The 27,118-nt window shown below is 37.8% G+C and overlaps 1 protein-coding gene across 1 annotated transcript in view; it reads right to left on the reverse strand.

Annotated features, from left to right (window-relative positions):
* Nucleotides 1-27,118, reverse strand: part of Adamtsl1 (ADAMTS like 1) — a 919,831-nt gene that overhangs the window by 282,000 nt on the left and 610,713 nt on the right. The gene's annotated exons all lie outside the window — the stretch shown is intronic.

Raw genomic sequence — 27,118 nt, forward strand, 5'->3', positions numbered from 1 at the left:
CTCAGTTGACGATGCAGAGAGGATATAGATGTTCTTCTCAGATGGATGTGTGGCAGCGAGCCTTCTCATGCTCTGTAGAGAGGCAGTAACACCACTCAGCTCACAAGGTTGTGTGAGAAGGCCATGAGCACAGGCAATGACTGACACGTGGAAGATAGCCAGTAGTAATTATTTGAATATTTAATGAGGTGTTTGATAACAAGGAGCCAGAGAATTAGGACATCCTATTAACTTAAACTTGAAATAATGTTGGCAGAGGCTGAGGAAAAATAAAAGCTTCTAAATATATATTTCATAAGGGAAAACTTAAAATGTATAGCTACTACTAACAATGCTTACTGTCTAGTGGATGGTAAAACACAGAGAGAGCAAATAGAATCAAACTTTAAAAGAGGAAGAGATGGGGAAAACTGGAAGGGAGCTTTAAGAAGGAAGGGGAAAGGGAAATCAATACAGGAGGAGAGGTAGAAGGGACAAATAACACTAGGAATGTTTGAAAAAACTTTAAGGAATCATATACTTTGTATTTACCTGAAACTATATATAATACATGCAAGTGTATGTATATATATATATGTATGTGTGTGTACATACATATGCATATATATATGTATATTTGAAATGACATTATAACACTTGGGCTGACAATGCTCCCCACAAGGGCAATAGATTATCTAACAAAAACCCCAGTACCAGGCATGAAGAAAACATCCTTTTGAGTTGTTGGTTAGGGTAGTCCAAGAGACTCAGAAAACAGTATAGATTCATGCTATTATCCTTGGTTGCTCCCCAAAGATAGAAGATACCACCTCTGTCACAGAACTCAGAAGATTCAAGCTGAATCTAACCTTGAAGTTCCGTTTTCACAGTACCAGAAGGTGCTATGCAAGCTGCCAAGGAAGAGAAGCCACCAATAGCAGTGCTCAGCTATGACTTCTGTGAATCATAACAGCGACCAGCAAGACAAGGTCTCTCTAGGAGTACAGTAGTGGCGCTCAGATCTTGGTGGCTACAAACAGCTGTCTAATTGGACTTGAGGCCTGCTCAACACGAGGGAGATCGTGCCTGCTAATAGAAACCTAGGCAACCGCCAAGGGATGGTGGGCTTGCGGATCTAAGAGAACCTACTTCCTTTACTTTCTTAGACCAGCATACTCCTACATATTCTGAAATTTATTTAAGATTACTTAATTATTTATTTAAGAATATTCTAAAATCTATTCTTACATGCACAGGTAATTGCAGCTCTCTCACTTTCCAACCAAGAAAGCTCTATTTGTAGCAGATGCTGACCTTACAGAAAATCTAGTCAAAGTGCAGCCATCAGAGGATGGTGGTGTATCCAGTACTCCAGTGGGTACAGCTACAACACAACTCCTGCAACTAAGGCTCGGGCGACATCACAATCAGAAAGATTATAAGTGTCAGAGAACTAGAAAACCTGCTGCAGATTGAGTCTTGTAGAAATGACAGGGAAGCTGCAGCCTTGATACCTCTACAAAATGACTTCTTAAATGCAAATAAGGACAAAACCCATACGTCTGCTAAGGTGGAAGGGGAAATCTCACACGGCTCCACCCATATACAAAGAATTGCTAATGGCTGTTGTGGGAGCGAGAATTAGTCTTTCCCAGACATGGACCTCTTAAATGGTTTTATAATACAAAGTGATCAGCCCTGAAATCATATACACACAATTAACACTAAGCCCACTCAGTAGGTACAATTACACTTATAATTTACACATGCAATTATAGTAGTAGTAGTAACTGTAGTAGTAATAATAATACTAATAAAAGAGGCCATGACTTTGAGAGGGAGTGATGGAAGACATGGGAAGGACTGGAGAGACGGGACATGGGAGCGGATGGAGGGAAGAAAAGGAAGGGAGGAAATGACATATCTTAATTAAAACTCTAAACAAAAAAGCACAATGAGAAAAAGGCTATTTAGGCTGACTTTGATAAGTCACAATTTGATTTTCTGTTGCTGTGTGCTAAGACGTTTGGATCCAAACAACTTGGAGAGTAAAGCTTTATTCTAGCTTGGAATTTTTTTAGATTGTTTTTATTGAGCTATATATTTTTATATGCTTCCCTCCCTTTCTGCCCCCCTTCCCTTCTACCCTCTCCCATGATCCTCACACTCCCAATTTACTCAGGTGATTCTGTCTTTTCCTACTTCTCATGTTGATTAAATTCATATATGTCTGTCTCTCTTAGGGTTCTCATTGTTGTCTAGGTCTCTGGGATTGTGAATTGTAGGCTGATTTTTCTTTGCTTTATGTCTAAGAGCAACTTATGAGTGAGTATATGTGATATTTGTCTTTCTGGGTCTAGGTTACCTCACTCAATATGTTTTCTAGATCTATCCTTTTTCCTGCAAATTTTAAGATGTCATTATTTTTTGCACTATGTAGTACTCCATTGTGTAAATGTTCCACATTTTCCTTATCCAATCTTTGGTTAAGGGGCATTTAGGTTGTTTCCAGTTCTGTCTATGACAAACAGTGCTGCAATGAACATAGCTGAGCACATGTCCTTTTGGTACAATTGAGTTTCCTTTGGGTTTATACCCAAAAGTGGTATTGCTGGGTCTTGAGGTAGGTTGTTTCCCAATTTTCTGAGAAATCACTGAACTGAAATCCAAAGTGCCTGTACCAGTTTGCACTCCCACCAGCAATGGAGAAGTGTTCCCTTTATCCTACATCCTCTCCAGCATGAGTTGTCATCAGTGTGTTTGATCTTGGCCATTCTTACAGGTATAAGATGGAATCTCAGAGTTGTTTTGATTTGCATTTCTCTGATGACTAAGGATGTTGAACATTTCCTTAAGTGTTTTTCAGCCATTTCAGATTCATCTGTTGAGCGTGTAGGTCTGTACCCCATTTTTTAATTCAATTATTTGTTCTTTTGATGACCAATTTCTTGAGTTCTTTGTATATTTTGGAGATCAGCCCTCTGTCTGATGTGGGGTTGGTGAAGATCTTTTCCCACACTGTAGGCTGCTGTTTTGTCTTGTTGACTGTGTCCTTTGCATGCACAAAACTCAAGTCCAATGGATCAAAGACCTCAACATAAAACCAACCACACTGAACCTCATAGACTAGAAAGAGGGAAGTACACTTGAACGCATTGGCACAGACCACTTCCTAAATATAACCCCAGTAGCACAGACACTGAGAGAAACCATTAATAAATGGGACCTCCTGAAGCTGAGACACTTCTCTCTAGCTTGGAATTCTAAGTCACAATCCATCATTGGGGGAAGCAGGGCAAGAAATGAAGCAGAATCCATGGAGGGATGCTGCTTAGTAGCTTGCTCTCAGGATTAGGCTTAGAAAGAGTCCTTAGAAAACACGGATCCACGTGCCTAGAAACGCTGTCATCCACAGTGGGCTGAACCCCTCTGCCTCAGTCATCAATTAAGACAGTGTCTTGTTGTCTTGGCAACAGGCCTACACGATTTGGGCAGTTCTTCAATTGAGGTTTCCTCTTTTCAGGTGACTCTAGTTTGTGTCAAGTTGACAATAAATACTAACTAGCCCAGACAGGTAAATTTTATTCATTGTTTGCAGAATGAGATTCTCTATAAAATTCCTATACTATCCTCCTATAAGAGACTGCTGTTACAAGCTTTTATCTTAAATGATCTGTAGGTGGCCAGAAATTCTCCCTCTCTACATTGTTAATCTGAGAGTTAGCTTATTCAGTCTCTTCCCAAAAATCTCATTATATTCATAGAGGTGTTGGAGAACTGTGTTGTTCTGTATTTTATAAGATGCCTTCTCGACTTTTTGATTATTCTATCACACAGTGCCTAAGGATATGTTATATGGGGGAGTGTAAATTCTTACTAGGCAAGGTAGGATACAGATAATTAAATATTTATTAGGGATAAACATGAAATGGCTCAAAACACAATGCAAAATCTTAAAAGATGTTTTATTGTTAGCATTGTATTTGTTCATCGTGAATGAGGTACAGTAAGAAGAAAAAGTACAATTTATATAAAATACAATCTACACATTAGTACATATCAAGGCCCAAGTGACTTTATGTAGAGCCAGAAAAGGTCCATGCCTTTTGACGTTACATGATACCATGCTTCATGCTGGTTTGCTTCTTAAGTGCTATGATACAGCTGAATCTTTAATAAGAATCATAAATAAAGGGATGCAGGGTATACGTGCATATTATATACATTTACTTTTCTATTGTAAGAAATTCAAATTGTACACTTTTCAAAACTATGCTGTGAAGCACAAGATTAGGTCTCTCCAACCATAACAGGCATCAGAAACTGCACATCATTGTTCTAATACCAGTTTGTTTCAGATCCCATGTTCCAAGAGAAAAGTGCATATTAGGTGATTAAACATGGGCTTCTTGTAGATCAGTGTTCTAAAGGTATTATTACCTTTTGTCTACTTTAGACATTCTACCAACATTTGCTTAGACCTTATACCCTAAAACAACTCCATACTAACTCCGTGTAAACTCCTCACATTTGCTTCCCTAGATCTCTCTGTTGGGCATCTTAGAGTCTCTCTCAAGCTGCAGCTTCCCCATGACAGCAGGTTGAATAAAGCCAGTTTTATATGATCTCCAAGTTCCTCTCAGGCCATTAGTAAGATCATTGATTGATGAATAAACTGATCACTTAATTAATAAAGTTTAAATCAAGCATTTTCTTTTATATGTCACCTGTCATCCCAGCATCCACTTGGTCACTGTATAGTACAGAAGCCCTGAAGTAAAATCAGTGACATGGAACATTAAGGGGATTGCTTCAAATAGTCCCACACACCTTTCCCAACTATCTTTGTTTATTCTATGACACTATGAGCTAGAGGGGAATTTCAAGGTCCGAGTTGGTCATCTTCGCCAGGTGAGAAGATTGGCAAATGATTAAGACATGTCAGAGTATGAACAGAGGTAACTTCCTGCATTTTTCCAGTCCCAAGAATAGTGTCAGTTGCATTTGTAAGTGGAAACAGTACCTCGTCCTGGTAAAGACATGAAACTATCACAGATGCTTCAGTTCCTTCTGCTGGACAAACTATGTTCCTGAGTTTCCTGAAGTGTTTAAGACTTAAAGTTATAGTAAGGAAGATGAATGAAAAGCAAAGTTAAGATGTTTTCTTTGATGAAACTCGTGATAATATTCAGACATATCTAGAGAAATAAGATCCAAACACATTTTCACTTATGTGTAATGGTTTTAAGAATACCCCTGACACATTTCATGATTCTTTCTATACCTGTAAACATACCCCTGAGAGTCATAATGCACATGAATACTTTTACACACTTTTATCACTTTTTTTTCAATCAAAAACTTTGTAGAGTTGCAAGGATATATTTTGTAAAATCACAGATGTGCTCGAAGCCTGGGTTTTCGAGCTGGAAACTGAACTTCAGCGTTCTGAATGTTTGAGTTTATTTGTCTTTGGCAAAATTCATCTTCCTGTTTGAAGAAAAGGACTGGAGAGGAATTATAAAACAGGTTCTGAAAGCTTCTTGGACACCTAGTATCTTTTAGAAAATTATATGCTGACGATTTAATTGTAAACGATTCAGAGACATGTGAATCAATTTCTCTTGAAGATCACATGCTCAAGGGGAAGAGGATGTGGCAAAAGATTCTTTGTTTCAAACAAAAACTTCTCAAGTGTTGTTCAGGATATTCAGTGACCCTCCCCCCCTCTCCCAGAGAAGGTTCAGAGAAAGTTCCTATAGCCTCTTACCCCACAATTATCCTAAGACACATCATAATCAACAACAATAATACAGTAATAATAATAACTATTAACCTGTAGAAGGCCACCATACACAGAGATTTTTGATTTTAATTATAATTTAGTCTGTTAAACAAGTATTCTTCCAAGGCCTCTCCCATGTCAGATTCAGAAGTTAGTGTTCTAAGCACTCGGTACCACTCTATACCCCCACTTCCTCAGTGTTGCCTTTGGGGGTACTCTTTCAGCACAAGCCACTTTTCTGAGCCAGAAGGTGGGTTTTCTTTAGAAATAAGGAATTCAGAAGGCACTGAACCCACACTGCACTCATAAAACGTTAAAGGTAGAAATAATAGTCTTTCAAAGAGATATTTAAAATAAAAGCATAAACAAGTTGTGATTTATACGTTCTGGCATAGAAGACAAAACAACAGGAAAATGAGTGATGGGACCAGACGCATCTACTCTTTACCAAAATAACTTGACAAAAACTGTGGAAAGGATGAGGTGGATGATGGATCCTCACCTTCCTGTCCCACTTTGTCCCCAGAAGTACCATCAAGTAGTAGAAATGGAGCCAGGCAAAGGAAAAGAGAAAGGAGAAAATCTCTAGACGATGATACTCTACCACACCTGTCAACTGCAGGCCCTGCATCAAGGTATGGGACCAGGAGCTGCCTGCATCTGTGAAAATATTTCTTAGTTAAGTAACTCTAGTTAGTCATCCACTGTAATGCTTCTTTTCTCCAGTGTTTTATGTCCTTAATCCCGACTATGTCAGAGCCGTGTTCTTTAACAACACAAAAATACAATCTGACCTTTTATTTGCTCCCATAATAATTCATACAGTTCGTAGGGTTCTGCCATATATGGACCCAATTCAAAACATCCTCTAATCAACTAGTCTATGGGAAAGATACGATGGAGCCCAGATGTCCTCTGATATTGATTCATGGGTCAGATTACAATGTAGGACAGAAGAGGGTCAGCCTTTCAGAGTTTATTCACTGATTGTATCTTAGCAACTAAGGTGATATTTATGAAAAACCTAAAATGGATTTTTAAAAATACACAGATTAGGGGCAGTAAAATATTATTTTCTTATTTTAAGTTATTTATTTAAGCACTAAATTTTCAACAGGGTGCCATGTAGTTCAGGCTGGCCTCAAATTTATTATTTGTAGCTGAGGATGACCTTGAACTCCGGATCTTCTTGTCTATACCTGCCATGTGCTAGGATTATAGGTATTCATGACCAAGTCTGGCTTTTATTTCCATTCTTTTCTAAGAAGGCATTTTATTTCTCATGGTCATTTATCTGCTTTAACTCTGCTCTTAAGTATTCAGCGATTGGCTTATTCATTTAACTTACTACATGAATATGATGGTATAAATATTTTAAATATAAATAAAGGTTTTTTAAGGCCTTTTATTTTATGTCTATTGATGTTTTGCTCAAATGTATGTGTATCATATGTGTTTCTGGTGCCTGTGGCGTCCTAAAGAGGGTATCAGATCCCCTGGAAGTATAGTCACAAATAGTTGTGAGCAACCATGTAGGTGCTGGGAATCACACCCTGATCTTGTGGAAAAGCAGCCAGTGCTCTTAAATGATGAGCCATCTCTCAAGTCCCTGATGCTATGCTTTTATTTGCAGTCAATGTCAATACTTGATATGATTATGCAAAGACTGGAAATTACATTCCCATGAGCATACACGACAGTCATTTTACACGCCTTTCTTCTCATGTCATTTGCCTTCGCTACTACTGTTCTAAACTCCATGTGGTCCTAATCACTTATCCCCCACAGAAGTTACTAGAAGGAAAACCAAACTAGAATTGTTGAGTAAAGTGTATGTCTTCCAATACCATATCACCTCTTAAAGAGAGAAATGTATATGTTTATCAGCTACTTGACAACTGTAGACAGCATATCAGTTCTAACTTTTCCCCTTAAAATATTAGAACACCTCACATTACTGATGTTAAAACAGGAAAAGATAGCCACAAAAGATTACTCTACAAAGGACTTTATGGGGGATCTGTAATGCACTCGGAAGTGTTCAATGTCTTAGCAGGCTAAATAGAAGCTGCACTGCCTCTCCCATGTCGTTTGGATTTTTAATTACTTGGCTTCCTGTTTTCTGTATTGAAAGTTAGGATGAAGTAACTGGGCATACATATCCACTGACATGATCCAATCCACTGTGATATTTGGATTGATATCAAATATATATGATAATCCAAACTTCAGTTCCTGTTTTTAAATTGGGCCACTTTTCTTTAATTCTATATACATACAACTGCTTGTGCACCACTTGGATGTCTAAGACATCACAGGCTCACTTTTCCAATCTAAACCCTGATTTCCCTAGAGTGCCACCAAATTTGATCTGCCACCACAGCCTTCTTGATCCAGGCAACGGCAATTTTAACGTTATCCTTTTCAGGCCCCAATACCTTAGAGCTATGGTGCTCAAACTTAAGCATGTATTAAAATCACCTGGAGGGCTTAAACAAAATTCAAGAGCCCCTCCCTCCAGAGTTTCTGACTCAGTATAACTCTGGTGAGGCAGGCATGCGGATTTGTACTTCAGGAAGTTCCCAGGTGATGTTGGTGCTACTGATTTAGTAGTCCCCATGCAAAAACCATGGAGGTGTTGATTCTACTTCAAAAGTGCCCTGAATGCGTCTACAACTGAGGCTGAGCTGTCACATCTCATGTGATTCTGCAAAGGTTTCTTCTCTTCCTCTGTTCTTCTGGACACTTAGGTCAACGAAGCACAATGCTGTTATTAAAGCATTAAGCAAACAGATCATGTTACTTCTCTGCCTCAACTCAGGAGCTGGTTCCCTACTCAGATCAAAAGCCAAATCTTTTTCTCAGGAGGAAAGATCCACCCCATTGTCTCTTTGGCCAATTTCCACAGCTCATGTTCACTTGGGTATGATCCCATTGGATCCCTTGAGACCTCATGAACTCAAAAACCTCTTTTCCTCCAGGACACATATGCTGCTTCCAGAATTTAGAATTCTTTTTGTCTGTGTTCCAAAGAACTAATTACTTCACCCTATCAAGTTTTAACTGATACACCACCTTCTCAAGGAGGCCTATTCTGCCTGCTCTATGTAAAATTGCACTCAAATTACTGATTCCTCACTGTCCTGCTCAGTTTTCATGTATTCCATACCATTCAATCATATCTGAATGCACTATTTGTCATGGAATAATCTGTTTTGTATACTGTGAAGGTGTGTCATTCTGATTGGTTTAACGAAAGACCGAATGACCAATATCTAAGTAGAATTTTCAGGCACACAGGATGCTGGGAAGAGGGGCGGGGTTGCCAGTCCGGCATGGAGGCAGCAGCATGGGCGGTACAGAGTAAAGGTAACAAAGTCATAAGACAGAAAGCAAGGTAATAGAAATGGCTTAATCTAAGTTATAAGAGCTAGTTTAAAACGGGCCCAAGCTACTGACCAAGCTTTTGTAGTTACTAAGTAGTTTCCATGTGGTTATTTTGGAGCTGGCAGGAAGGATGGTACCCAATATGGAGCCACACATACCCACATAAGACTAGGGAAAGCTTTAAAAAGGTTCTAATCATACAAAAACAGAGCCAAGTGTGGATTCCTAGGTCCATGTCCTTCATGACAACTGCAGTACAGGAGCATGTCTACTATGTCTACCATGCCTACATGTCTACTATGAGCTAACTAACCTATGTGATTAAGATTTTTTGCTCATGCAGACAGAAAAGATTACAGATATGCCAGGAACAGATGGAAAGAAAATTCTAAACAAGTTACTGTGTATTTAGCAATGTGTGTGGGCTCAACAAAAAAGGAAAAGGATATAGACAGTCATAAAAATAACTAAGTAAATAGTTTAAAAATAATAAAGCCTTTAAAGAAATAGTAAAGTAATAAGAAAAAGAATAAGCCTCAAAAAGATGAGAAATACGTAGGGAAACTGAATCCTGTATGGTTTTTTTGAATGCTGATGAACTAATGACAATTTCAGGGAGACAGGGGATTGTAGCAGGGACTGCTGAATTAAACCATCCTAAATGCACTCGGAATGCCTTAACTTTAAAAAGGAAGTAAAAACATGTTACATTGGTGAAGAGGTTCTGCTTTTGTTTCTATAGGAAATGAAAGACCATGGATTCATTCAAGGTTAAGGAAGATCAGATTTGATTGGTGAAGACACCCTGAAAATCCCAGCTACCAACATAAAGAAATAAACCTAAAAAATACTATGAGACAGGTGACATATATTTTACTAGCTCAAACATAAAACAAAAAGTCATCTTCAATGAAGTTATGCACACTGCACAGTCCATACTTGTGTTAATGCAGGTAGGTATGTTACCTTTGAAAATTATGTGTTTTCAGACCAAGGGGACCAGATACCAACGAAAATGGGTGGCCCATGTGACCCAGCCTTTCAGAGTGCAACTACTGTAGTTTCCTCAGAGTTCTGTATCCAGAACACTCCAAGGCTGCTGACTGAGATAGTTCACCCTCACAGACTATTCCAGAGAGGACTTCAGATAAGCTTTGCACTTTCCCATTGCACAGAGACTGGACAACAAATAATACAGCAAACTCTCCCAGGACTTGACCATTATCCCAATTTTCTTAGGGTCTCCCAAAGATTCCAACATCCCTAGACAACAGAAAGGAACCTAGAGAACATGACACTGACATTCCTAAGAGGGGGAGCGGGTGGTTTCTAGTTATTCAATGGGTTATGGATATTTTTCATTGTTTAGGGGTATTGGTGACAAGTTGTTATTGGGGGGTGCTAGAGAGTTAACTCAGAGGTTAAGCACACTGACTGCTCTTCCAGAGGTCCTGAGTTCAATTCCCAGCAACCACATGATGGCTTACAACCATCTGTAATGATATCTGGTGCCCTCTTCAGGTCTGCAGGCATACATGCAGACAGAATGCTGTATACATAATAAATAAATAAAACCTTTGTTTAAAAGTTGTTATTGGTAATGGTCAGGAAAAAAAGCTGAACAAAGGAGATTAGATCCAGGGATCTCATTCTGAAAAGAAAAAAGGGGGCTATAGAAATGATATAATAAAAGGTAGACTACTGAATCTATTTTTAAACTTAAAAAAACTACTAATCTTAAATATTTTACATTGATATGGATTTTTGTCTATTGATATAAATTTAAGGTTATTTTTGTTAGAACATGCTATGCATATTTACTTTTGTTTAAGATATTGTACCTATGCTGCTTATTTAAAAATGTAAATTTCTAGTCCTCAAAAGTTATTATTATAAACTATTCAGGATAATAAAGAAACACAGGTTAGTAATTAGTTACTGATAATAATCAAACTTATCATCATGTTAGGTATGTTTTTAAGGTCAAACAGATATATTTTAGATAGATAGTCTTTAAACACTTCAAAGATATACAGAATATGGCACCTAACATGTTTTGTTAACATAGGACATTTCATGACAATGAGACACATCTTCTTCTGGCAGCACCAATTCACTTTCAAAAGATGATGGACATCAAAAAAACTACATATGGAATTTGCTTTTAATGTGGCAAAATTAGACATTTTTTTCAAGAAACTCTTTTCTTGATTGCTGATATTATGTTGCACTAACTGGACAAGTAGGATACAAAAGAAAAAGATGTGTACTTTGACAAGATAAGGCAAGGCAGTCCTTCAATATTCCTGCTTCATAGAAAAGTCTGCCAGACATTCCACAGGACATATTGGGAATGTGACTGCTGAACTTTGCCAAGACTAGGTGGGACAGTCCTCCAAAAATTCTGCTTCATAGAAGAGTCTGCCAGATATTCTAGGCCTGTAGGCTGAAGATTGGATACTCCAACATTAGAAAGAAACCTTGGGTGATTGTCCAGGCACCCAGATGTCTGTTATTTCTATAGGTTTGGAAGTGACTTGCATTGTAATTTCTGTTTACTCAAGTAATAATATACCCTCCTGGTGTCATTGATGAAATTGAAGACTAGATAGTTATAGTTATACTTTTCATTAGTTATAACAGAAGGTAAATTACATACAGAGCTTTGGACTCATCAAGATAGAATAAATAATAAAATATTTTCTTCAAATATGCCAAATACAAATGGACTGGACACTGTAAACATAATTCTAACCTGATAATTGTTCTTATTGTTTATAGCTTTATTATGTTAGTATAAAAACTTTTCTTTTTTATTTAGACAAAAGGTGGAAATGTGGAATAATCTTTTTGTATGTTGTGAATATGTGTCACTCAGATTGGTTTTAAAAAAAGGCTGAATGGCCAATAGCTAGGCAGGATTTTCAGGGCCATGAGAACACTGGAAAGAAGAAAGGCAGAGTTGCAAGGAGAGGCCAGGACTCAGAGGAAATGGTGTGGGCAGTACAGAGTAAAGGTAATAAGGCCACGAGGCAGAAAGCAAATTAATAGAAATGGTTTAATTTAAATGCTATACACACTAGTTACAACAAGCTTAAGCTATCAACTGAGCTTTCATAATTAATAAAAAGTCTCTGTGTGGTTATTTGGGAGTTGGCAGGCAGGACAGAATTACTTATTTATTATTCTTGGTTTTTCATTGTCTGTTTCTATATAGTAAAATCAACTTTGTAGAAGGACAGGGCAAATATTTGTTGAAAGACTCAAAGACACATCAAAAAATGGGAGAAATGCCATCTTTTTATTGCAGAGACTCCAGTTCTATTTCTTAAAATTTCCAGGAATTTCAATCTTGGTTTCCTCACTGACAGAATGTTTAATTATTCCTTTTTAAAACATAAAGCCATAAGAATACTTACACATTTTAGATACAAGGAAAGTTGAATAGGTAGTCTTGCCTATTTTCTCAATAGGGAGATTGATATTTCTTCACTCATGTAAACAAATTTAATGGAGCAATATTAAGAAACATAAAATGTGCTGAAATCATTTATTATTTAAAAAATAGACAGCCATTTATAAATTTTATTAAACACTTAAGTGGTACATGCATGTGCCATAAAATGCTAATGTTGAAGTAACAAGCTTTCTCCCCCCAGTTTTGGCCACCTGCTTATACTAACATCAGCAGCATCATCAAGGGCATTTATTTGTGCAAGGCTGCTCCCTGCTATGGAAAGTGAAATTAAACAGACACAGTCCCTGCCCTGTCTAGACAGTCTGTATGGATACAATTCTATTATATTTCAAGAGCATAATATTTAAATTTCTAACATATCACTATGAGTGCAAAGAACAGAAGACGGGGTTGTGTTTGGTGCTCTAGGGAGTGAAGACCATTTGTGGCTCATTTCCCCCTTTTTCAAAGGCCAACAGATGATTTTCTAAGTTAGTGCTAAAGGTTTGGAACACCATGTTTTCGTGTATTACATATGGTTTAAAGGTACTTAGTTTTTGTTCTTTTTCTTCTGGTACAAAAGGTTTGCAGATTTTGCTTTCACTTCTCCCTCTATTCTCAACACTTTGAGGAAATGGCAGGTTCACGGGAAAGGAGTATTCTTGATATTGAATCATTAACCATTTTACTGCCTACATATGACTCGGGTTTATGCTCAGTTAGTTTATCATTGCCATGATTTTTGTTTTATCATAAAACGTAATATAGTACTCCAATTTATCTCAGCTTTGGGTGTGCTCTATTGTGTGCTCAGTGTAGTCACTAGACACTAGTGGATGTCGACCATGCTATGTTGAGTAGCTTCAATGCACGCTCATCGAGGTCCACACACTGGACAACCAGAACGTGTGCAGAGGGACTCAGCAGCCCCACCCTGCTCGCTTTGTTACACTGTATTATCTGGAAACAAATGGTTTGCCTGGCTAGTTTTTAATGTCTTCAGGCCTCTGAGAGCTGATCTAAGTGAAAATATTGAAAACATTTAGCTTTAAAAGTTCACTTTTCTCCTTCTTTTGGATAGTTTTTTATTTCAGTGCTTTTATTTTTTCTCCTTTGAACAATGCAGACTTTTGGAATCCAATTCCCTAGAGGTATTTGCAAGACTGGTTATAGTTTGTCATGTTAGACTCTTAAATTCTCTCAATTTTGAAAATATTCATTCCTTCAGGCTTTATTATTATTATTTTTAGTTCCTTTCTTTGAAACGGCTCCAATTTAGCAGTATCTTTTCTTAAATCAGCATTTCTGACTTTTTATTATTTTTTACTACAGTCTGAAATAAATGTTCTCCATTCCATCCCTGAATTAGCATATTTGGCTAGGTAATTTGTAAGACATTTTGTAATAGGGCACACCATTTCATTTTATAAGCACACAATTATACAATGTTATGTTCTCAGACTTGCATTTAACAAAATAGTTGTGGCGGGGAGTCAGGTCGGGGAAAGCAAGCACAAGGAGACATGCTTGCTAATGGATACTCAAACTGCAGATATTCCTAGTTCTTTATGTTTATTTTTAAGTGGAAGGGGATGAGCTGGACGGGTGACAAAGGCACAAACATGAGGACCGAAGCCACTTTGAAACGAGTTTTCTTAAGCCAGTCATTTAAAATAAAAGAGGAAAAGACAGTCAATCCTAGTCTAAAGACAGAACTGGAGGAGGATAGCTATGTTTAATTTCTCTTTTGTCATATTTTAAAATATAAGATTGTGGACTTTAAAAGGAACAAATAAATGAAATTGTTTGAAAAGAAAGACTAAACAAAATAAAAAAAACAGAACTGAAAACAAGAATAAATGTCATGCAGACAAGTTGGAGAAGACTCCCGCAACAGCGTCTTCCCATCCTCCCACAAGACACCTGACTGCGTTCTCCTTTTGGCTCCCCTGAACCTTCATAGGGTAGTCTGTTTTCCTGGCATGGCGTCCAATCCCTGCTGCTTTTTTTGGAGGTATGTAACATGCAATACACCATCATGAATGACCTGAAATGCCGCTGGGCACTCCTGTGATGACATTTGTATAGCGTCTGGTTTCGTGTTAGCCTGGGGGAAGCTTCTGCACACTCACGTGAGACTTCACTGCTACCACGGGCTCAATTTACTGAAGGCTGAGGCTAGGACCGGAGGTGCTCCTCAGCTGTGAGAAGGCTGCAAGGCCGTAGAGAAAGGTACTGATTCTTTAATCTGAGAATCCATGGTCTACTCTCACCCTGACCACTGACATGAGTCCTGTGTGAAGATGGGGAGCACTTGAATGTGCTGTATTGTCTGTAGAGAGAGCACAGAGGACTCTCAGAGGGTCACAGGATACCAGCCGAGATTAGTTGAGACTTTCCTACAGATATCAGGACAAGGCCGAGCTGGGTTACCGTGGGCCAAATGAGAGAAAGTTACTTGGCACTTCTCTCCATTCCTTGCCTAATCTCTTCCTAACTTCCAAGTCAGTCAGGATTCCTACTGCAAACACAAACATTTAAGGTCAATGCCATGCAAAATAATTTTTGTAGCAGAAGTTTCTGGAAGCTTCATTATAGACACGGTTACGATACTTTCCAAAGGAAAATTAAGAACCCATACCTTGCTGCCTCTAAAATGCCTTTATTTTGTTGTTTAAACACAAATTTAATTAAAGTGACTTCCATGAATGTCTTAACATATGAAAACAATCAAACAATACTGAGTGCCAAGTTGACTGGGTTATAAGTTTAATGGATGACAACACTCAGTTTTGTTCCTATGTGCTCATGGTTCTTAGTTTGTTGATCTTGGAGCACCGACATGTTTTAAGAAACTAAGTAGAATCAGAGAAATGTATTTCCTAACATTGAAACTTCAGCATTTCGAGGTTGTCCTTTGAAGCTTAAAGCACAGGCCTTAAACGCCAGCCGCATCTTGGAGCTTTCTGCTCCGGGGTTCATTTTCTCTCCTCTCCCTACGAAAGACCTGTTTCCTTTTCTAGGTTGTGTTTGGGGAAAGGTAAAGAGCAAAGCAAGCTGATTAATCATATGTGGGGTGAGGTTTGCTGAAGCCAGGGCTTTCTGCTTAATCGTGCTCATCAACTATTAAGAGCTTGCACATGTTCGAAGCTCACAGCGACACTTAGCACCAGAAGCAGCAGGTTACAGTAACCAGGCAGTGCACCCAGTGACAATCCTTGTCTGCATGGGGCATACGGATTAAAGGAGGAAGACAAGAACTGACATCAATAACACTGCAGCTTCATTCTAGTTACAGAACTGCCGGCAAGATAGGAGGCAACCTCAAAATTGGAGAGTTCTCTTAGGGTACAGGCTAGCACCCTTCCTATTTGGTCTCCTCATTGGGCTGAATCTGGACATGGTAGCAAAGGAAAATAAATGGTGAAACTCTCTTATTCTTCAAGTCGTCTGTGCTGCTTCCAGAGCCTGAGACTTGAGCTGCCTCTCTGTCTACTTGCATGGAATCCAAGGCAGCAATTACCTCTGGAGATTTCTGAATATTTGCCTCCTTTCTACTTTCCTTCTTTCTCACCAGCCAGCCACCACTTCACACTGGGGCATCTGCCTTTACCTTGATGCTTTGCTTCTCTGGCAGACAAGATCTTCTCCTGGTCATCCAATTGACTCCGTCAAAGCACAAGTGCCACATTTGGTCTTTCCTGACAGCTTCCTGTCTGCAGTCCTTGAAAGAGGTCCTCTAGCACCTACTTCATGTCTTATCATTGCACCCAGCACATCCTGCGGCGTTCTATCTCTTCTATCTACAGTAATAAATCACTGTGCCACGTACCAAGGTTTTCCTATAATCTTGGCACAAAGTGCATATTAATTAACATCCATCCAAGAACAAATCAAGAGGCTTAATTTGTGTCAGAATGTCAGACTAGCTACTTCAAAGAAGCTTTCAACTATAAACAACCTTAAAAAAATGAGACTTAAGTAAAAATAAAAAAAAATTCAATACACAAACGAGGACAGGAAGTTGAAGGAAACTGATTCTAATAGAGGTGTTGGTTTCTGGAGGTTTAGACTTTTCTGCTTTAATATCCTGTAGCAGAAGGGAGCAGAGGTCATGTTCACAGGCATGTTGTGATCATGTTTATTATGAGGGAAATAACAATATAGGGAAGAGAAAGACACTGAGCTCCTCTAGAAGGCCATGCTCTGGACACAGTAAAAAGGTCTATGGCTACTAAAACCTTGCAGGATGTAGCCATAAGAAGGTTTACAGAAGGTTTTCAGATAAACAAAATCCCGAATGACAGTAAAATGGCTGACACAAATCATTATATATTGTTGCACTTAGGTGAACTCTAACATCAGCTAAGCCTTTGGGTGGTAATGACGCATCACTGCAGGCTCATCACCTTTAATAACTGCATGACTGCAGTATAGCAAGCCGACACTGAGGAAGGAATGCATGGTGGTAAAGACAAACATGGAGTGGTCTACTGATTCCTGCCCAGTTTACAGCTCTAAGAAACTTACGTGTTTGGTTGCTGTTGTTTAAAAGAACATGGGCTGGTGGAGAGTGCAAAGGCTGTATGCTTGATCTCTCTCTCTCTCTCTCTCTCTCTCTCTCTCTCTCTCTCACACACACACACACACACACACATACACACACACTCACATGTACACACAAACTGATACAAGCACGCCCTTGAAACCAACATCACATCAATAATTGGAAGAGGAAATGTGTCTACAGTCAATTTCAGCAACAATTCTTGAAACAATTTGGAATTTAAAATGCCTCATAAGTCATCAGAAGCTATAAAGTTCCACCATGACTTTGGGAATCTTAAATAAAGCACAGATGCCACTCACTGAGATGTAGGGAGTAATTTTCCTCCTCTCATTGAGCCCATTCTAGATTTCTGATATCTATTCCTGTTACTCCATGTAGATACGCTTATACAAGAAATAGAAGCTAAGGTCTTTAAATGGGAGAAAACGGGCAGTATTTATCTTCCTGAGCCTGGGTTACCTCACTTAATATTTTCAGTTCTATTTGCTTTCCTGAAAGTTGCATACTTGCATTTTCTTTGCAGAAGAATAAAACTGTGTATATGTGTTATGTTTTCATTAGCCTTCCACTGGAATCTAGGCTTATTCTATTTCCTTACTGTTGTGCACCGAGCAGCAATCAGCATAGATAACCAAGTATGTTTGTTGTAGGGTATACAGTCCTATGGGTATACGCCCAGCCGTGGTATGGTTGGATCACATGCAAGATCTACTTTTATTAGCTTTTTGAGAAACCTCCACACTACTGCACACGGTTATAGTCTACCAACACTGAATGGGTTCCACTTCTCTACATGATTCCAAAATTTGTTCTCATTTGTTTTCTTGATAAAATCCATTCTGACAGGGCTGAGATAGAAACCTTAAGAAGAGATGTAATTTTCATTTTCGTGATGGCTAAGGATATTGAATACTCTAAAAATATTTAATGGCCATCTATGTTTCTTCTGTTAAGATTTCTCTATTCAGCTCCTAAGTACATATTGTTTTATTTATTTACAGGTACATATTACTTGGTTCTTGGTATATTACAGATATTAGTTCTCTGTAGCTGCAGGGAAGGTAAAAATTGTCCCCCCGTTTGTAAGCTGCCGCTCTGATTGCTTTTCTGCTTCTTTTCCAGTAAGAAGTTTTCGAATTTCATGAGGTCCCACTTGACAATCATTGGCCTTATGAGTGCCTGGAGTCATATTCACAAAGTCCTTATCTGTACCTATATCTTAAAGCATATTCTCTACACCTCCAGCTAGCAAAATTGAGCATTTTGGATCTTGTCCTAAGGCCTCTGATACATTTGGAATTGATTTTTGAGCAAGATGAGAGATGAGGCTCTGCTTCATCCTTTTATATGTGGATTTCCTGTGTTCCCAGCACCATTTGTTGAAGAGGCTGGCTATTCTCCAATGAGAATTGTTGGCACTTTGTCAAAGTAAGGTGGCTACAGCGATGGAGGTTTGTGCCTGACTCATCTACTCTGTCCCCTTGGTCTGTATGTCTGGTTTTGTGCCTGTTTTTATTACCACGCCTCTGTACAACCAGAAATCAGGTAGGATGATACCTTCAGCATTATTCTTTGTGCTTGGGGTTGCTTGGCCACCCAAGTCTTTTGGACTCATTACTAAGTTTAAGTTTGTTTTACTATTTCTGTGAAAATGTTTTTATTTTGATGGGGATTGCATTGAATCTGCAGATTACTTTTACTAAGATAGCAATTTTTTGCAATATTGATCCTTTTGATCCTTTCAGTCCATGAGCACTGGGAAAGGGAGGTCTTTCCATCTTCTAGTGTTTCCTTCAGTTTATATTTTGAGGGTTTTAAAGTATTTACTATTCAAGTCATTTACTCTTTTGGTTAGGCTAATTCCAAGGTATTTCTGAGGCAATTTTGAATGGAATTGTTTATTTGGTTCCTTCCTCGTTACGTTTATGATTGGTATGCAGAAAGACTATAGAATTTTGGTTAATTGTTTATCCTGCCTGTTCTCTGAAAGTATTGATTAGTTTTAAGAGTTTCCAGAAGCAGTCTTTAAACTCATATATATATATAGAATCATGTTTTCTGCAAATAAGGGTGCTGTGACTTCAGCCTTCATCATTTGTATCCCATTTCTCTGCTTCTTTGTCTCACTGTCATAGCTAAGTCTTCTAGCACTACAGTGAGTAAAGGTGGAAAGAGTGATCACACTTGTGTCTGATTTTAGTGGAAACTGCTTAATTTTTTCCCATTTAACATAATATAGGGTTGTCATATGTAGCTTTTATTATGTTATGTTCCTTCTATTTCAAGTTTCTTGAATTTTATTATGCAGGAGTGTTGGGTTTTGTAAAGTTTAACTTTTCCCCCTGAATCTATTAAAATGACCATGCTTACACGGGGTTTTGCTCAGTGGTGGGGCATTTGATTTGAAGAATGATTATGTAGTTTCTGTCCTTTAATTTATACCATTTATTGTTGTAAGTATATTGAACCATCCTTGCATCTGTGGGGTAAAGCGTACTTGATCAAAATGAATAATTATTTTTAATGTTTTCTTGAATTTTGTTTGCAAATACTTTGTTAAGAATTCTTTCACATATGTTCATCAAGGATATTGATGTATAATTTCTTTCTTTCTTTTTTTTTTTTGGTTATGTCTTTATTTGGTTTTCGTATCCAGATAATTCTAATGTTAGGTTTGTAAAGAGAGTTTGGTATTGTTCTTTCCTTTCTTAAATAGAATGATGTGAGAAGCATTGGTTTTGCTATCAATGAATTCTTCCTAGACTTCTTTTTAGACAGGTTTTTTTATTAATATTATTACAGTTTTATTCTTGCTGTTGCTATAGACCCTCTTAAGACTATTTCCCTCATCTTGGTTTAACTTTTGGATGTCACATGGATCCAGAAGCCCATCCATTTCATTTAGGTTCTACAGTTTAGTAGAACAGCAGCTTTTGAGGTTTGTCCTATGTGTTTCTGAGCTTCATTGCTGTCTGCCATATTGACTCAACTTTCATCTCTCCTCTCTCTTTTTCTTTTGGTTAATTTGGATAAGCATTTGTCAATCTAGTGTATCTTTTCTAAGGGTCAACCATTTGTTTAATTGACCTTAAATATTTTTTTCATTTCTTTAATTTACTGTTTTAAATTATTTCCTTCTATTTTACTGATTTTTGGGTTATCCTGCTCCCATTTTCTTAAGGCCCCCCAGTGCATCATTAATTATTTATTAATCATCTCTCTGGTTTATTTTCTAGGCACATAGAATTTCAAATCTCTCTCTCAGGGCTGCTTTCATTGTATCCCATGGGTTTGAGCATATTGTACTTTCATTCATTTTCTGGAAAATTCTCAATTTTTTGATGATACTTTCAGCATTCAATAGTGTCTTACTTAATGCTTATGAGTTCATAAATGTTCTATAAAGTGTTATGCTCTTGATGTGTGATTTTAGTTTATTGTTATCAGACAGAATAGGAGGAATCATTTGAATATATATTTATTAATATTTGATTTCTGTCCTAATGTATGATGTAGTTCAGACAAAGTTCAGTGGGCTGCTGAGAAAAATGTATATTTTTGCAGTGTTTGGATGGAACGTTCTATAGATGTCTATTAAAACCATTTGATCAGTGATCTCATAATTTTAAATGTTTTATTTTTAACTCTTAATTATTATTTGGTAATGTCATTATCTTTGACACCATTTAATTTATGTGTTTTTCTTTCTGTTTATTTCTTTATTTCTTTCTTTCTTTATTTATTTATTTATGCCTAAATTACCTGCCACTTGATGACAGTGTGAAACAGAGGTCACTACTCTTATTTTTAGGGCTAAAACTCTGGCTTTGCCTTTAGTACTTCTAGTTTACAAAATTAGCAGTAGCCTTATGTATATTTAGAACTGTGGTGAGATTTTGATGGATTATTACCTTGAGCCATATGAAATGAACTTCTTTATCATTTCTGACCAGTTGTCCTTCAAAGTCCCTATTAGCAGCACTTATAAGTGTTTGGGATACATTTAACTCATTGTGGACATTGATGTGGATGTTGACTGAAAAATGGTGTTGTGTTGCACTAACAACCAAAGGACTAAACAGAACTTCATTAGTGAAAGTGAAACAAATGGTCTTAAAAAAAACTCAATAGTTCCTGATAGAACATCCCCATTGTCTCAGTGTGTGGGTGCACCCCACGCAGTCCTGGGTTCCTTGCTCGTGCTCTCTCTCCTTCTGCTCCTGATTTGGACCTTGAGATTTCAGTCCGGTGCTCCAGTGTGGGTCTCTGTCTCTGTCTCCTTTCATCGCCTGATGAAGGTTAATATTCAGGAGGATACCTATATGTTTTTCTTTGGGTTCACCTTCTTATTTAGCTTCTCTAGGATCACGAATTATAGGCTCAATGTCCTTTATTTATTGCTAGAAACCAAATATGAGTGAGTACATCCCATGTTCCTCTTTTTGGGTCTGGCTTACCTCACTCAGGATAGTATTTTCTATTTCCATCCATTTGCCTGCAAACTTCAAGAAGTCATTGTTTTTTTACTGCTGAGTAGGATTCTAATATGTATATATTCCATACTTTCTTCATCCATTCTTCAATTGAAGGGCATCTAGGTTGTTTCCAGGTTCTGGCTATTACAAACAATGCTGCTATGAACATAGTTGAGCATATACTTTTGTTGTATGATAGGGCATCTCTTGGGTATATTCCCAAGAGTGGTATTGCTGGGTCCAAGGGTAGGTTGATCCCGAATTTCCTGAAAAACCTCCACTCTGCTTTCCAAAGTAGTTGCACAAGTTTGCATTCCCACCAGCAATAGATGAGTATACCCCTTTCTCCACAACCTCTCCAGCAAAGGCTATCATTGATGTTTTTTATTTTAGCCATTCTGACAGGTGTATGATGGTATCAGCTGGCCTGGGTCTGAAAAAGCATGAAATAAAACCGGACTCGCTGAACATAGCGGACAATGAGGACTACTGAGACCTCAAGAACAATGGCAATGGGTTTTTGATCCTACTGTACCTATTGGTTTCGTGGGAGCCTAGGCAGTTTGGATGCTCACCTTACTAGACTTGGATGGAGGTGGGTGGTCCTTGGACTTCCCACAGGGCAGGGAACCCTGATTGCTCTTCGGGCTGATGAGGGAGGGGGACTTAATCGGGAGAGGGGGAGAGAAATGGGAGGCGGTGGCGGGGATGAGGCAGAAATCTTTAATAAATAAATAAAGAAACTAAAAAAAAAACAAAAAAAGATTTGGTCACAGCTTTAGCAATATATGTTTATGTAATTTAATATTTAAATAGTATATTCTCAAAAAATTCAAAAAGCAGCTGTTGACTTGTATTATTAAAAAAATAATTCAAAACTCTGTCCTAAAGCAAAAGTCGCTGTTACTGTAGAATTTAAACTTTGGCTAAAGAGAAGCAGAAATTATCAAAGTCAAATCAAAGTTAAATTTGATAGCATAAGGAGATCCAATACTGTCGTCTGGACTCCATATGCATGTTCACTCATGTGAACATGACTTCTTATTTGCATATGGATGGATATAGCTAAAATAAATAATCTTTGAAATAATAATAATAATAAAAAGACTCAATAGTTAGAACAACAATAGAAACACAAGACAAATTGTTTAATGGAAGAAAGTATCCAAAAAGTCACATAAAATCCAAGATAGAAGGATGAAGTTATATAAAAAATATGAGCAGACCTGGAAATATAAATCATGTAGGGAGACTGATTTTTGAGAATTTTTTGGATATAATTAAAAACAGAAATTCTCAGCATTGGCATTCTCTTAGCTAAGTACAAGTTGTCAATGAGGAATAAAAGATACCAAGAGGAGAGAAAAGTAGAGAAAATCGGATAAGGATCAATTTCCTAACAGTAAATGTAAAGTAGAAACCAGGGCGTAAGCATCTTTGTAGCAATGGGCAAAGGTAAGTGTTAACACAAATTTAATGTCATAGCAAAACTTTAAAGAAAAGGTAGAAAATACACTCATTATATGCAAAATTAAAAAAAAACAGAACAATTATTTCCAATGTATATGAAGGTGAAAAATGATTTGAAGGCTGAGAGATGGCTCAGTGGGTAAAGATGCTTACCGTATAAGAATGAGGACCTGAGCCTAAATCTCAGCATTCATATGCAAAAACTAAGACTGGAACCTCAGTGCAACTGACGGCAGAGAAAGGTTTGCTGGGGATTTGCCAGTTGCCAGCTTGTTCCAGGCTGACTGGGAGACCTATCTCAAAGGAGCGGAATAGAACATGGAGCAGGACTCTAAATGTCCTCCTCTGGTCTCCAGGCATGTGCATGGGAGCCCACCCCCGCAACACACATACACATGCAACACCACACATACATACATACACACACACACACACACACACACACACACAGTGATTTGGGAAGAATTATAAATTAGAAAATATAAGATCAAAAACAAATTTAGTATCTGGAAGTGTGCTTGAATAAACCTTGACTTCATAAAGTGTTTAATCTGTAGTTAATAGCCATGATCTGGTGATTGTTGAACTTTGAGTGGATAGACCATGTAATTAGTCTGTCTAATAAAAGCAGAGCTGACCACTAACAACATTATCACAGAACAGAGTCAAGAGAGTTAAAAAGTTCTGGGAAAAGTGAATTATTTCAGGTAGAAACACTATAGAACTGTGTTCTCTAGTTATGTATGTTAAAATTTAGGGTACTTACTAAGAAAATAGAAATATGTAAATATATTTTTTATATCTATCTATCTATCTATCTATCTATCTATCTATCTATCTATCTATCTATCTATCTATCTATCCATCCATCCAGAAGAGGAAGAAATACAGTAAGAGAAGGTTAAAGGGGTTTCCCACATTCAAAGGAAGTATGAAAAGAAGTGGAAACCGGACAGCTGGCAGAAGCGGCACCAAACACAGGTGAAGCAAGCAAAGATCATCTGGGTAAGGACAGAGTGGGGTTTTTGGTTTTTGCATTAGACACTTAGGGCAAATATCGAGGAAGCCTGGAAGTGAATGAACAGAAAATGAGGTACTAAGATAATCTAATCAAATGAAAATTAAATAACTATATCCACATCAGAAAACATAGACTTTAAGGCAAAATATTATTGCTACTGAGAAGGATGATCAAGGTAGTTGCTAAGTTATGGGAAAAGGTTCTGCTCCTTACGAAGACAGAATAAATTTTAAGCCAGGTGTGAGTTCAAGGTTGCACTGGGATGTAGGATGAGGGAGTCAAATAAAATAAATAAATAAATAAAAGAACAATGAACATTATCATTTGTCTATTTAATAAAATGGAAGCAAGACCGTCCACATAGGCCAACAAATGAAATTAGCAAATTCATACATATGACAGATTTTAAAAATCATTCTCTTGAGTATGTCAAAAATCCCTGAAAAAAAGAGAGCTCAAATCCAAATACACATCCAAAATATTTATTATTTTTCATCGTGGGTGTATGCGTATGTCTGTTTTCATGTACATATGCACATGCACAGGCCAGAGGTCAATGCCTACTGTTTCCTCAATATCTCTCCACCTTATTTTTTGAGACAGGGTCTCTTACTGAACCTGGAGCTCAATTCTTTGGCAAGAGTAGCAGGCCAGCCACCCCAGAGCCCCGTCTGTCTGCCTTTCCAGTGCTGGGATTAGAGGTGCCTGTCACCACACTTGATTTTAGTTAGGGCTAAAATGAACTCATCTTCATACTTGTGCATCAAACAATTTACTGACAATCATCTCTCCAGCCCCTCCACTATGTTTAATATATTCATGTACGGAAGCTTGCTTCTCCCTCCACATCAGGGAATGCATGTCTTCCAGAGCATACACGGACACAGAAAGCAAACTCTTAGAACCTCAGCTTAGAAACAGAATGAAAAGACTATTAAGAATAATGATGCAATTGTTAGAGGTAAATAAATATAATGTTTAGCTCTCATATATTTAGAAGTTACAGAAGATGCTTGTAAATAATTTATCCCCTGAAGGAAATAGGGACTTTTAAAATATCTGAGACTGAGTGACAGTATCCTCACAGCACCATAAGAGGCAACCAACCAAAGCGCCAGGCATGAGACCTGTGAAAACTGAGAAAGAAGGTTGTGAGTGGGAACTAGGGATATAAAAGAAGAAAAGTTTCGACCAGACAAAACCTGGAAGTTGGGGTTTCAACAAGCCCAAGGCTGCTGCTTAAAAAAGATCAAGATAACGGTCTTCTGAAAGAGCTTCATTCGATGATAATATGTGCAAAACAGAAGTCTCAAACACTTTCAGAGTCGCAAAAGAGAGGACGCAAGCAGAATTAAAGACTGCTACAGCAAAAACTGACCCCCTTCAAATGGATGTATTTGGAAGGAGTTGGAGAAACGAGGAGACAAAAGAACTTCAAGAAGAAAGAGGAACAGCACAGGTAGATGTCCATGGAGATGCCACCCGTGCTGGGTGCTGCCTTCCACTTTACATATATCAGTGGATGCAATCCTTACAGCAGCCAAATTAGTCCTGTCTCACAGGCAAGAAAATCCAGGAACTGGGTGGCTGAACCAGCAGTGTGACTGTCAAACTCAGTGTGAATAAGCCTCCAAAGATGCTGAATCTCTAGGCCGTAGAACCGGGTATGAATATTACGTTGCATTGCAAAGAGGACGTTACTAATTCACTGATGATAACAAACCCTAAGACAGGAGGAGTAGCTTGCATTATGAAGATCAACGTAAAACAAACTTCCCCTGACTAGTGTAAGAACAATGGTCACAAAAGAACCAGACTCAAAGCTCGAGGAGCATCCATGCACTGTTTCTAGCTCTGAGATATAAGAAAGAGCCCAAAAGAGGCTTCTTGGGCTGTCATGGCCACCAACGAAAGAGGGCCTCCTGGCTTACAACAGCAAAGAACTGAACTTGATTGACAGCCTAGCTAAGTTTGGAACTGGATTTCTTGCTGGAGCCTCCAAAGAACATTCCACCTCCTGATACCTTGATTTTGGCTTTGCAAAACCAAACAAATGAGCCCCTGAGCCACACTTCCACAGGACGACAAAACAGCACATTTATATTGTTCTAAGCACCTACGTTCATGACATTTTGTTATGACTCAATAGAAAACTGATACAGTTAGTATAGTAACTGTTGATGATAATTTTGTTTATTTAATATTTCAACATTAAATATAGTGGCTCCTATTGTATGATTTAAACTTGTGAGTCTATATTACAATAATAGAAATAGAATCCATAGCTTCCAAAGTAGCAGAGGCAAACCTAGAAAACAAAGAAAATCTTAACAATTGTTAACTTGTCTATTAAGTGTGGTGACACCTGATGCCCGCCAGTCTGTCTGGTCTAATGCAGCACCTCACTTCTAGTCTGGGGACTTTTCTCTTTCTTTTTTCTGGACTATTCTGTCATTCACTATATTTTCTTTGGAATATCCTGTTAGGTGTCTGTTGGGAATAACTTTCCTCTTTTTACAATAAAATTTCAGTAATAATTTTTGAGTAAAGTTTTCGGTTGTCACAGTCAATTTTCTTTATTGCACATCTAGAATTTATCCTACCTACGGAGAGTTTAATTTTGATTGCTATATTCTTCTATTATAAATTTCTAATATTTTTTCCCTATCTGTTTGTCTTACCTCCTTTCTACCTTTTCCACTAATATTTTCACAGTTTCTACTTAGTTAATTCTCTTATTTGTGGTAGTAAAGTCCTACATAGTTGTCACGAACCTTGAATTAGCATATGCTGAATTCATTACCCCAGGAGAATTTAGTCTTTGAGCCTCCTGTGCATCACACTTTAAGTCAATTTATCAAAAGAAAACCTTGTTTGATTATATTTTTAATTTGAGGACACCACATTTAATAGGTGTTGTTGACTTATTAACTCATCCCCAACAGCACTACAGTTCACAACTCAAGGAATCTCA

Source organism: Alexandromys fortis, unplaced genomic scaffold, assembly GCF_014885135.2.
Source record: "Alexandromys fortis isolate MF-2015 unplaced genomic scaffold, M_Fortis_MF-2015_v1.1 scaffold_64, whole genome shotgun sequence".
In the NCBI taxonomy this organism is placed as follows: Eukaryota; Metazoa; Chordata; class Mammalia; order Rodentia; family Cricetidae; genus Alexandromys; species Alexandromys fortis.